The sequence below is a fragment of the Melopsittacus undulatus genome, chromosome 2 (genome assembly GCF_012275295.1).
Source record: "Melopsittacus undulatus isolate bMelUnd1 chromosome 2, bMelUnd1.mat.Z, whole genome shotgun sequence".
In the NCBI taxonomy this organism is placed as follows: domain Eukaryota; kingdom Metazoa; phylum Chordata; class Aves; order Psittaciformes; family Psittaculidae; genus Melopsittacus; species Melopsittacus undulatus.
This window is the reverse complement of record NC_047528.1, coordinates 114,549,509-114,558,172: the sequence shown is the minus strand read 5'-3', so window position 1 is coordinate 114,558,172 and position 8,664 is coordinate 114,549,509. Positions and strand designations below refer to the sequence as shown.

General features: G+C 41.6%; 1 protein-coding gene across 2 annotated transcripts in view; it reads left to right on the top strand.

The window, feature by feature from the left end:
- The first annotated feature begins 18 nt into the window (after window positions 1-18).
- ATP6V1A (ATPase H+ transporting V1 subunit A) overlaps window positions 19-8,664 on the top strand; it is a 29,642-nt gene continuing 20,996 nt past the window's right edge. For both annotated transcript variants that reach the window (XM_005143023.4, XM_031043620.2), the window contains exon 1: window positions 19-89. The gene's annotated coding sequence lies outside the window, so the exon portion shown is untranslated. The remainder of the gene's footprint in view (window positions 90-8,664) is intronic.

Sequence of the window (8,664 nt, the reverse complement as noted above, 5' to 3'; positions counted from 1 at the left end):
CATGCGCGCGGGGGCCGGCATCAGCTGATCTAGCACCGCCGCTGCCGGAGGAGGGAGCAGGGTCTCGGGTGTGCCGGCGCCGGTCGCAGGTGAGACGCTCCGGCCTTGTCTGCTCCGCTGTCTCTGTCCTTCCCTGTCCTGATGCATGCCTGGCGGCTGCCATGCACCCGGCGGGTCGCCATGTGGAGGAGACGAGATCGTCTCGCCCCTTTCTTAGCCGCGGCCGTTACCTGCCCGGTGGTTTCCCTGCTGAGCCGCTCTCTGAGGGACCGCGCGCGGCCTAGGGCTCCGGGAGGGGGAGGTTGTAGAGGGGGCGTCCGACCTTCAGGGCGCGGTGAGGCCGGAGGGCTGCGCTGCGTGCAAAGGCCGAGGCTGCCGTCTCCTCGGCTGCGACTGAGGCGCCCAGCGCTGCGTGCGTTGTCCGTGCGGAGCCGTTCATTGCAAGGCAGGGACCCCTTTCACTCGACCAAGCTCTGTCCAATTTGGCCTTGAACACTGCCAGGGATGGGGCTGCCACAGCTTCTCTGGGCAACCTGTGCCACTGGTTTACTACTTGCAATTGTGTGCAGTGACCATAGCTCTGCAGCTATGGTCAATGCACAATGGGTGAGCAGCAAAGTTATGGAACACAAATGTTGCTGTTGGTTTCTGACTGCAACCATTCCTTTGTAAAGAGTCCACCTGTTCTTTTGCAGTTGAAAATACTGATGGTCAATTAAATGTTTCCTATTCCTGTAACTAGTAACATAATCCAGATATAGATTAACTGTTCTAAATGTTACACTTAGAACTGAGAGGCAAGAAGGCAGTTTTACAAGACTGTGTTCCAGATGATATTGTACATGTTACAGATAGCTGTGACATCAGAGTATATGACGTGTGGAGATCTTTCTATTCAATGCAGTTGCCCATAGTGATTTCTCCTGAAGATTTCACTAGCTCAACGCAAAGAATTTGCACTACAACTGGGAGTAAAAGCAATTTGGTGATAGTTTTACTCGCTGTAATTCAATACTTGAGCAAACACCACTTGATGAAGTGGAGAGGGGGTGGAAAAGGAGGAAAACCTGCTGATAGACCACTGAAGGTGGTTTATAGCCCACCCATTCTTTGTGTTGAGTGTAGGTTGGCATTTGGAAGTGGAAGCTTGCATAGCTGAGGCAGATCCTCGACATATTGTAAGTTGCTGTACTTGGGCTGACTTTAGCACTCCACAGATCTGCAGCAGCTGAATGTTTGCCTTCTCTATACAGTACTTTAAAAGGCCTTTTCAATAAGCAGCAAGCATAAATAATCATATATACATTTTATTGTTTTTGCTTAAGAATATGTGAAGTGAGATCAGTGTCTACTCTTCCCAAAAATATTGCAGATTACTTTTGCTGTGCTTGTCAGTTGATTAAGTTGAGTCTTCTTGAAATCACTTTTACTCTCTTATGTGGGGAAAAACCTAGTCTTGATTCTATAATCAGGGTACAAAGCATGGCATTCAGAAACGATAAACCACCATGAAGGTCAACTTGAGAGGATGGGGAAGGAGAAATTAAGACAGTGCTGGAAAATGACTGCTGGCATCAGCTGACTATTTAAATGGGGTTGAAGTCTTGTGTTGCAATAGTAACACAAGATCTGTTTCCTGTAAATGCAGCCTTTCCATTTTCTAAATCAAGAACTATTTCCTACAGATAGTGCTAATATTAGGGTTAAGCTATGAGTGGTTACTACTACCTGCTTAATTTCTAGATAGCATTAGCTTAAATTTAACTCTTTTGGTCTAAGTATGTAACAACTGTTTTATACCTCATTCAATCTGACTTACAGAGCTTGCAGGCTTCAGTGTGCTGTTGTCTAAATTTTTCCTAATATGACTTTGTGTAGTCATCTTCCAGAAAAACATGGGTACTGGTATTGGCCGTTATTATTCAAAGCTATGACAGACCAGCAGATGATTCCCCTGGAGATACATTTAGAGGCGCTGTGCTTCACCTCCTTTGTTTGATACCGTAACACTGTCCTTTGAGTTCCCAAGTCTTGAAAATTCCTACCAATGTTTTTCCCTTGTGCTTTTATATTGCCTGTTTGTGAGCCAAGGGCATGTTCCTAATTATGCTTTTTAAAAGAGTAGAATGATTACAGGATAACCTGTATGATGTCTTTGATTACTTTGGTGTTGACCATAAGATGTTGTATGCTATTGCTGGCCAAGTAATAGTCCCTCTTTTTTTTTCTCTTTCTCTTTTTTTTTCCCTCTAAACCTTAACAAACCACGCAACAACCCAATGCTACATTGCCTGGAGCTGAAATAGATTTTATTTCCTTCATACTTTTATCATTAGCTACAAAGAAATGTGGGGGATTTTAGACTTGGAAATGTTGAGGTATTGTTGAACAATGGTATCCACATGATTTGCTTTTAGACTGGAAGTGTACCAAGGAAAAGACAATGTAGTCAACTGGAATATATCATGCTCATTCACTCTTACTCACCATCTTAAAACATGTGACTTCTTTAGCCTTCCAGCTGGACAGAGAGAAATAAGCAGGGGGGGACCTACTCCAGCAGAGGAAGTGGAATGAATCTGAACATTTCAATCTTTTCTTCCTGTACAGATTAAGCCAGTAATCACCTAAAGGCCTAACATGCAAAACTGTCTTAACCTTGATCTTATGGTTGTCATTGTTGTACCTTCTTTTATGTACTGAAAATGTTTGTTTTTTTTGTTCTTTGTATTCTGCCCTGTTTGAAACTGAAAGCTAAGCTTATACTAAATTCTTGGGTTTGGTGGTACCTCATGCATGTGTTCTTCAATCTTACAAATATTTTTGTTTGGTTACTTTATTTCATCTGTGTGTTTATTTCTCGTGTTTTTGTCAAATACTCTAGTTAAACGCCTCCACTTCTCCAAGGATTGACTATTTGCCTCAAGATTTTTTAGACTTCTATATATTACATGGCTGCTGTAACAAACTTTGCCTTACAGGCTCTGTCTTTACTGAAATGATTACCTTACTCTGTAAACCAGTAAGATGTGTATGGCTAAATCCTGCAAGTCATGGTCTAACAGACTTTACTATGACTTAACCAAATTGCAGATGAAAATCAGTTTTAGCTGCTGAGTTAATTTTCTTTGTTCATCAGCTCTATTGCCCTGCTGAGCTTTTGTAACAGTAAATGTCAGTGTTACTGCTTGCTCTTTTCAGAAATGGTTTCTCTGCCCATGATCTAATACATGAATGCTGCCTTCTGACAGATCTTTCATTTTGCTATAATCTTGGAGGGTTTACTGTGGGTGTCTTAAAATGGTCATATCTGAAGTAACTGGGAAAAACTAAAACTAGTATAGGCAACTGCCATCGTGGCCATGTTTTTATAGTGCTAGGTATTCTGCATTATCTACCTGCCATCTGTTTAATCCTAAGAAGAATAATTTTGAAGACCATTGCTACCCCAGCTGAGCGAGACTCATCCTGCTGAGCAGTTAAATGAACTACGAAGTCTGCTGAAAATAGACTCATTGCTGTTGTTTAAGAGAGAAGTGGTGTTTCTAAAGGGTACCTCTGTAATGTGAAAGTCTTATCTTTGTCCTCAGTCAGTTGAAGAGTGCTCATATTGTAAGGATTCTCATGGTCAAGCTGAAACATTGGTGTGTTCAGCTGACCAATCTGTAACTTCTTGCTACATGGCATCCCCAGAAAAACACTGAAATCTGTGCTGTGAAGGTGCCATGTTCCCATGCTGTGTCCCACTTTAGGATGCTGTAAGCTATGCTTGCTTACTGGAGTGGGTTGTTGTTGTGCAAAAGATAGGAGGTGTCTATGCTGCTGGTCTGCATTCTGTGCCCTAAGCTTGAAGACTAGTCCTGTCATGGTTGGGATGGTCAGGTATGATATGGGATTAGAAATGTTATGGAGAAGGTATTAACTTCATAGTGACAAGACTGTTCCCTTATTAGAATAATTTATTATAGTAGGACAGAAGCTTTCAGGTGTGAGAGTTTCCTTTAAGGGCCTGAAGAATGATTTGACTTTTTTCTAGTATTTTTTTCCCTATTTTTACTATTTTAGCAAAGAAGCTGCATCTTTCATGAAGTCCAGTTAGTGGGACAAACATTTGGTCCTTCTTATTACATTATATTATTCTTTTGTTTCTCACTGTGAGAATAATACCTTAAAAAGTATCTCCTCAGGAAAAAAAACGCACAAAATGGTATTTCTGGCTAACTGGAGGTAACATTGGTAAGACCTTCTAAATGTGATCCTTTTATGTGAATTTCCTCTAGATCCTTGAAATCTTGGGTTGTTTTCTTTTATTGTGAGATGAATTTACATCACCTGGTAAATAGTCTGACAACCATCACAATATGTAGTTCAAACAATGTTAAAATACAGTATGTTGGAAGGGCTCTGGTTATTCTAAAGAAGCTGTACTTCAGGTAATTGAACGTAAAATCTCCAAATGTGGCTTAACTTGCTTTAAAACATAAAGATGATGTTTTCCATTACAGGAAAAGTTGACCTCAATTTAATTTCCTTTTACTGGAATCGAATGCCAATGTGTGTGGTGATTCCAACCAGGTGTTTCATTATACCAATGTGCTGTAAAAGACTACTTCTGTCTGCTGGGGTATTAGGTCTTTCTCAAAGACCTTCATGCAAACTTACTCCTGGTTCAGCTTTTAAAACTAGCTGTCAAATACCTTGGGTAATAAACTGAAGATTCCATAATATCCCAACTTTAAAGACTGATCTGAAAAATAAGTGTAATGATAAAATGCTTATTCCAAACTTGTGCTCAGTATTTTAGCTATTTAGGGACAAGGAGTTACATAGCAAGGCTTGGATAGGAGCTGATGTGTTTTCATGAGCCCAAATTACTAATATGTTTCTGCATGTGAAACTGAGCCTGACTTACAAATCTGGTAATAGTTGTGTTAGGAAATTGTGCAGCTTTTGTCTGGTAAGAATCTTTAGCTATTCAGAAATGACTACTGAACTGAAGTTGCTGTTGTGATCACCTATAGCTCTGTGTTCATCTCATTTCCATGTTTGTCATCTTAAAGGCTAGAGCAGTGATAAGTGTTTCGAGTAGCAATGCCAAATACACCTAGAAGTAGAGTGACTTTCATTTAGTAAAAGCAAGGGCAGATCTTATCTTTGCAGTAATGTTAGTGAGGTTAATGAAAATGTTGCTTGTCCAGAGGAAGTGACTGAGCACTGCACTAAGCAGATGGCTGCAGGACTTTTCAGTCCTAACAGCTAGATCCAGGATCAAGGCAGCCACTGTGGGACACAGAAATGAATATTGTATTAGTATTATGTGTTATGGCTTGGATCTCAGTAGCATTAGATCTTTTGTGTGAAAGTCTATCAAGCCAAACAAGGGCAGAATGTGTAGCAGGATGAAAGGAACAGCATTTTTTTTGCATAGGAAACTTGTGAAGCAGTGTAGCAAGTAAGAAATAAGGGGTGGCTCATCTCTTTCCACCCCAAGAGCTCCTCTGGAGAAGCCTTCTGGGCTGAGAGGAAAGAATTGGTGTAGGAAACCCTATTGTGGAAACTTTGTGGCATGCAACCAGTCAGCTGGTGGTTTTTTTCTTTTCCACATGAGCAATGTGGTTTTTTCTAATAACAGGAGTATTGTAATAGATAAAACTGGGATCTTTATCAGTTCTAGATACAGCATGACAGTAGTGTTTGAAGACAGAATGCCAGCTGTCTGAGCTGATCAAATCTTCAGTGGTCAAAACAATTCTGCAATGAATGTCTTGCCTGCTTTTCTCCCTGGTTTTATTGCTGCTGCTAACTTCACAGTTATGTTTGAACACAACTTTTTCCTCTAGTCCTGCTCTGGGCTAACTGAATGAGTCTCCTAAGCTTCTGAATAAAAGCTTGGGTGCTTGAATAACAATTGTTGGTGATGGAATTTGCACAGTCTTCAATCCTTGTCTTCATGGAAGGGGTGTCTTTCGTGCTGTATGTATCTACTGCATATAAATACATTTTATATGTGTTTAGCTTGTGCGCAAGGCATGATGTTTGCTTAAAATACTAGACTTGTATGTATTGCCATACCCACAGGTAAGTCTGCATCCATTTTGAGGAAGAAGGCAGTGAGAGCTTGTGATGGGCTTCGTGAATTGCCAGTTTGCACAGTCTCACTTTGCAGCCATTGTCTGCTCTGCTGGTAGCAACAGCATAATTCTGTTTCCTATCTTTTTCTGGAGTGCATTTGGATTTACCTGTACATGTACTGGGTAGCAAGCCTCATGTGAAAGGACGGGGCTTTATAGTACCCAAGAAGCAAGTGGTGTGAAAGATGAATTGCCTTGTATGGTTGTAGGTGGATCCACAGTATGTAGCTGAGCATCACTTAAGCAGATTCCTGGCCTATCAAGAGCAGACGTGGCCTCAGAGTGCCCTGTGGCAACTGGAATTGTATACATAATTAAATGAAAGAACATCAGTATTGTTGAGTTTAAGAAACAGTGATACTTCTGTCTTGGAATTTATTGCAAGAGGTTGGTACAGTTAACTTCTTGATGTTTGTGTGAAGACTAAACCATATCATTGTTGAGCTGGGGACTGACTAGCTGTGAAGTGGCTTTGCTGAAAAGGACCAGAGGTCCTGGTGGCCACCAAGTTGAATGGGAGCTGGCAATGTGGCCTTGTGGCAAGACAGCCAGACTATCCTGCCATTAAGAAGAACACAGCCACCAGGTGCAGGGAAGTGTTTAATCCCCTCAGTTAAGCTCTGAGGAAACCACATCTGGAGTGCTAAGTCTGGTTCTGGGTTCTCCAGAAGAAGGAAGTCATGGCTTAATGGAGTGGGTTCAGAAGAGGGCCACAAAGACTGTTAAGGTTTGGAGAGATGAGGGGAGGGTAGGAGAGCTTGGATTGTGTAACTTCAGGAAGAGCAGGCTCCAAGAATCTTAATGTATATACATACCTAATGGGAGGGAGCAAAGAGGATAAAGCCACCACTCTTTTCAGTGCTATCTGCTGAAGTAACAAGAAGGAATGGGCACAAACCGAAATACAGGGAATTCCATTTAAACATAAGAAAACACTTCTCTACTGTGCCTAAACAGAGGAACAGGTTGCCCAGAGAGTTGGGAAGTCTTCATCCTTGGAGGTAATCAACACCCAGCTGGACGTGGCCCTCAGTAGCCTGTTCTAGCTTGCTCTGAGCAGGGCCTTGGAACTAGATGATCTGCAGAGATGCCTTCCAAACTTAGTGATTCTCAATTTGGTGGCTGAGAAATCTGGAGCAATTTTCCCTGCTGTGTTGTAGTAAAATTATAACTCTGCATAGTATGAAGGTACAGATTTCCTATTTGGCTTCCCTTCCACGTGACCTGTGTTAGAGTTCTGGGCGTGCTGTTTCTTCTGGGACAATATCCCGAATTTCTTGCACTGGTGCAGAAATGCTGCCAAACTTCTGCATTTGACTAGTAACTTAGGCTCTGTTTTTTTAATACTTCCTCTTAAAAATAGTCTGTTGGAAGGGGAAGTATAAACTGCCCAAGTTACAGGAAATCTATGACAGTGATTATCCTATTATTTATGAAATCCTTGCAACACATCCTTGTTCAGCTGGACACTGGGATTTATGCAGTGTACCAAAGCCTGCTCTGGTGAGCACAGTGTGTGTTGGCAGTCTTCATTCTAAATCATGTCTTGAATGGAATGCTAAGCTGACTGTGCTGTGTGGGTTCTGATCTTTACTATCCTGTAACATCTACATTTTTACTAAGAGGAGGAGGAGGGCTTTTCTTTGGAAAACTTTATTTGGCTACATTTTAATGTGTATGCCTATTAAGCTTCCCTGAATATTGAAGGTAAGGGCTTATGTTCTGACTCAATTTTTCTACCCTAGGAAGTCAAATCACATTAGTCTGTTTCGGATATAGTAAATTCTATGATCGTAATTCAAAGTTACTCCAGCAAAATGAATCCTGGTGACTTATTAATGTAATGCTGCAGCTTCTGAATTGCTGGTCTTATGCTATTTACTACAATTTTAGTTAGTATATTTAAGTAATTTGATATGTTGCTAATGATAGAACTTGCAAAGATAGTCTTGGGAAGCTGTGAAAACTACAGGGAACTCTTCAACTCATGCAGCTTTTTGGGGGAGAGACAGCATAACTGCTTGTCTTCTGTACCACATACAGGACAATTTGTCAGTGCCCATCAAGCTTTGGCTGTTGCTCAAGGTGGCACATCAGTCTGCTTCATCAAGGTGCTGGATGTTGTGCAGCTTCATCAATGCTTTTGCTAACTAAGGGCAGGGGCTCTTAGCAGAAGTAAGCCCCACAAGACTTAGTATTGTGTATGTACCTATTGTACATACTCAAGCAATTAGGATTACAGTGTCTTCAGTGCCTCCCCTTGTGCAGTCTGTTATTAAGCAGTTCTGTTAAGCTCTTCCAGAGCAGAGCATTCACTGCCATGGATATATTAGACTGGAAGCTGGGGGTTAAACAGATTTCAACAGAAAGCATCTCTCTGAGGGATTTTAATGTAGTAGCATGCACCATTGGGATATTACCGGCTTTGTAGGGGGCCCTTAATGCGAACACTGAATTTCTTCTGCCGGGTCCTGTGCAGTGCGGAGGGCACAGATGGGAGTTCAGCTGGGCTCTGGGAAGCTTGATTTGCTAT